Raw genomic sequence first — 4,372 nt, 5'->3', positions numbered from 1 at the left:
TTTTAATGCAGAGGGATGATATTATCTTAAAATGGATCTTTTTACCACATAAACCAAGTAAAAAATTAAAAACCTATGTGGAAAAAGCCTCTAAATAAATTATAAAAGATAAATTGAGACTTCACCAATTAGCAGGTATAGACGCAGCAGAGATTACAGTGCCTTTTACTGCTGATGAAATCAAAAAAAGTTATGGGAAGACAATAAACCCTGGCAAAGGGCTTGTGCTAATTTGTTTTAGGAGAAATTAATAGCAATTATCCCAAAAGTGAGGGACTTAAACTTATAAAGAGAACTTCTTGGATTCTTTCCCAAATTGTATGTGATATACCAATAATAGGAGCCTGTACATTTTATACTGATACAAATAAAACAGGGAAGGTAGGATACAAATCATAAGAATTAAGTAAGGTGGAACAAAGACCTTATAATTCTATCCAGAAGGCAGAATTATATGCTATTCTTATGGTACTAAGGGATTTTAAAGAACCTCTCAATATAGTTACTGATTCACAATATGCAGAAAGAGTTGTCTTACATATTGAAATTGCTAAATATATACCAGATGATATGGGATTGACTTCATTGTTCACCCAGGTGCAAGACAAAATCAGGAATAGGCTTTGTCCTATATACATAACACACATCTGATCCCATACAGGTCTGCCAGGTCCTCTAGCACAAGGTAACACAGAAATTGATCAATTATTGATTGGAAGTGTGTTACAGGCCTCTGAATTTCATTAAAACATCATGTCAATAGCAAAGGTTTAAAGAATTTTCTATTACATGGCAACAAGCTCAGGAGATTATAAAGAGATGCCCTACTTGCTCTTTCTATAATCAAATACCATTGGCTGCTGGGAGTAACCCTAAGGGTACTCAAAAGAATGAAATCTAGCAGATGGATGTGTCCCACCTTATGGTATTTGGTAAGTTAAAATATGTACACCACACCATAGACACATATTCAGGTTTTTAATGGGCAACTGCCTTGAGCTCAGAAAAGGCTGATTCAGTAATCACACATTTATCAAAAGTTATGGCCATCATGGGCATTCCTGCACAAATAAAGACAGACAATGGTCCAACATATGTATCTAAAAAAATGAAAGTTTTTTTTTGCTTATTATAATATAAAGCACATTACAGGTATACCAAATAATCCTACAGGTCAGTCAGTGATAGAAAGGTCAAACCATACTATAAAGGATATGCTGAACAAACAGAAAAGGATGGAAAATACACCTAGAAATATATTGCATATTGCTTTATTAACCTTGAATCCTCTTAAGGCTAATGAGAAAGGGACAGCAGCAGCAGAGAGGCATTGGGTAATGGAAAGAACTTCTTACCTGAATCAACCATGTATATTTTAATGATGTGTTGACCTCACAGTGGAAACCAGGAGATGTGCTGCATTGGGGAAGGGGTTTTGCTCTTGTTTCCATGGGAGACCAAAACTACGGATATTATCAAAACTAATAAAGATTTGTTTTCTAAAGGAGAATCCTATTCAAACAAAGAAATGACAGCTCATCCACAATGGTGACAACCGTGCAGGTATAAGGAAAGCCATATAAGGTTGGGGCAGGGTTTTGCTCTTATCTTTGCAGGAAAATTACATGTCATCAAAAATTCAAGAGACCCTGGGTTTCTGAATGCTGACAGAATGAAAAATAACTATCCACTAAGGATCATCTAGAAAATGGAATATGGATTATTTATAAAGGTACTGGTTATACTTACATTTATACACACACACACACACATATTCAGCTGGATTTGGAGTTGGGCAATGGCTCTGTACTTCTTCATATCGAAGCGTTTTGTTAAAAGGAACATTCAGAGTTTCTGTATCATATCGGAAGCCATCTGGTATGGGACAGAAGGAAAACTTTAGGAAAAAATTTACCTTCTTCTTACCTATTTTGTCTATATCATATTCTTCATTGTATGTATGTTTATATGAATTATATTTATGTTTTCCATGATGAACAACAGATTTTCCTACAGATCCTTTTCCTGCTGTAATCTTTGAGGTTTCCAGGAAGAAAATGGCGCACCACAGCAACACTACAACTAGTTGTGATGACATCATGATGTAGACAACTCTATTATAAGTACCAGCTGTTGAAATTGTGTATCTTCTCATATTCTGGACAGAACTCCAAATGAGAACGTTGAAAAATAAAAAAAAAACCTATTGACTGTTCCAAAATTGTTTGTAACTATACTAGACAGTAATTTTGTAACTTAATCACCACTTAATTTTTGCAGGATCCCATTAAGAGAAAATTGCCCCCATGATAGTGAGAAGTAATTCTAGAAGATGATGCCCCATCCCAAAAAAGTTTGTCCATAGGGTTGGGAACACTGTTTACGGGTTGTTGATTATTACTTGTACTAGACAGAGGGTTGGGGTGAAAACTATGTTTGTTCAAAAAAAAGGAGGATAGTAATAGTGGGTAATAGAGTGAATACTTGTGAGATATTATTTATGGATAATTTACATTGATATAGTTTTTGTATATTGATACAAGTTTAAATCATATTTGTTACTTTTGTTTAATATATATATATATATAATTATTTTGTCAAATTGTATATATGCATGTTTCTACCTTGGTTTAGGAAATTTTATATATTGATACAACTTTTAGGGTATATTTTCAAATTGCATTATATGTTACTCCTACTTCTGATCAAGATACAGGTATTAATTATTATAGGCCAATAGTTGTTTGTTTGTTGTACATACACTAAGATTAATTAGGTTCTTTAGATACATATAGATTGTATTCTGTCTAGATAGGTATTCTTCAGGATTTGTGTAACATGTCATTTAAATAATTTAGGGTTCTGTTGACATGAGACATGATTGCTTCTGACAGCACTAATCTATTCCCGAGAGAATGTTGAGCACTCCACTTGTAGCTTGTTTTCTTCTTGGCAAAACTGACCTTTGGGCAAGGAACTGACAATGCCTCAACCACTGACAAGTTACATAGTATCCAGAAATGAATAAGCATGACTGTCAAATCTTGCCAAGACAGGGTAAAATGGCTTTGAAAATATTTTCTGCCTCTGAAAATGGTCTGTCAGTTATGCTAGGCCTTAGCCAAAGTTGGTTGTTTCAATGTTGCAAAATGGAACTTTGGGTTATTGCTCAGGTAGCTAATTGTCTCTGTCATATATTGCTCGCTTTGGAAGCTACTTGATTGTACTTCCTGCCTGCTCAAGTAATATTATCTCCCTTCTCAGGCCTTTGATGGGGTTGAAGATTAGATAGTCATAGTTACTATATCCGTATGATCTAGCTAAGCCATTTCCTATACAAGACTTAAGACTCCATAGGATAGAATTTTTATTAAAACATTTAGTATATGTTCCTTGCTTAATATTGTTTATGCTGGTTGTAATTCTAATTATAGTTGATATCTGTTCCTAGTGTATATAATTTTGTATTGGGTTTGAAACTCTCTTATTTAAAGAAAAAGGGAAGGTGCTGTGGGAGCACATTCTGCTCCTTCAGCCAACAGCCTTTAAGATACCAGCCCACTTGGGTGTGGTCTCTTATAGTTTAAAAAGCAGCGGGCATCATGTGCCCACTTTCTTGCTTCTGGCTCCTGTTTCGGCTGCTAGACTCTTTTTCCTGTTTGCACTCAAGACGACTGTTGTATAGAACAGAGATCTGTAAGTTAAATAAATAACCCTTTTATTATCAATAATTCTGAATTGGTATGGTATTGTTTTACGGCATCAAAACACTACCTGGAAATAAAAGCCATTCAGTGGAAGGAGAGAATCAATCCCTGAAAATTTTCTTCTAACAACTACACATGTCCTCCAAGTGCTTACATACTCATATACACAAAATAAAGTTGAAAATTTATTGGAAAGGATGAGTGACTCTGAGTAATAATAACATATGTATGTTTCATAATTGCTAAGGGGGTAAATTTTAATGCTTTCACATCAAGAGGAAAAAATTTGAAGTGATGGTTGTGTTCATTAGCTTTATTTAGACATTGTACATTGTACAGCATAATACATTATATGTACATCATACACATATGTGAAAATATCTATCTGCTGTTGATTTTTTTTGTACTTTTGACTCTTTGCTCTTTTGGAAGGTCCACCAGCTTCCAAATAAATAATACACAGAGTCTTATTCTTACTTAAGAATACCTGGCCTTAGCTTGACTTGTTTTTGCTAGCTTTTCTTAACTTTAATCTTTTAAACATCTATCTTTTATATCTGGGTTTTTACTTTTCTCTGTTTCTATATACTTTTACTTTTTATTCTGTGGCTTACTGTATAGTTCTGTTAAGATCAGATGAGCATCAAGTGTTTTCCCTCTTGGAT

Source organism: Alexandromys fortis, unplaced genomic scaffold (genome assembly GCF_014885135.2).
Source record: "Alexandromys fortis isolate MF-2015 unplaced genomic scaffold, M_Fortis_MF-2015_v1.1 scaffold_307, whole genome shotgun sequence".
NCBI lineage: Eukaryota > Metazoa > Chordata > Mammalia > Rodentia > Cricetidae > Alexandromys > Alexandromys fortis.
The sequence above is the reverse complement of the archived record's forward strand: the minus strand, read 5'-3'. Positions refer to the sequence as shown.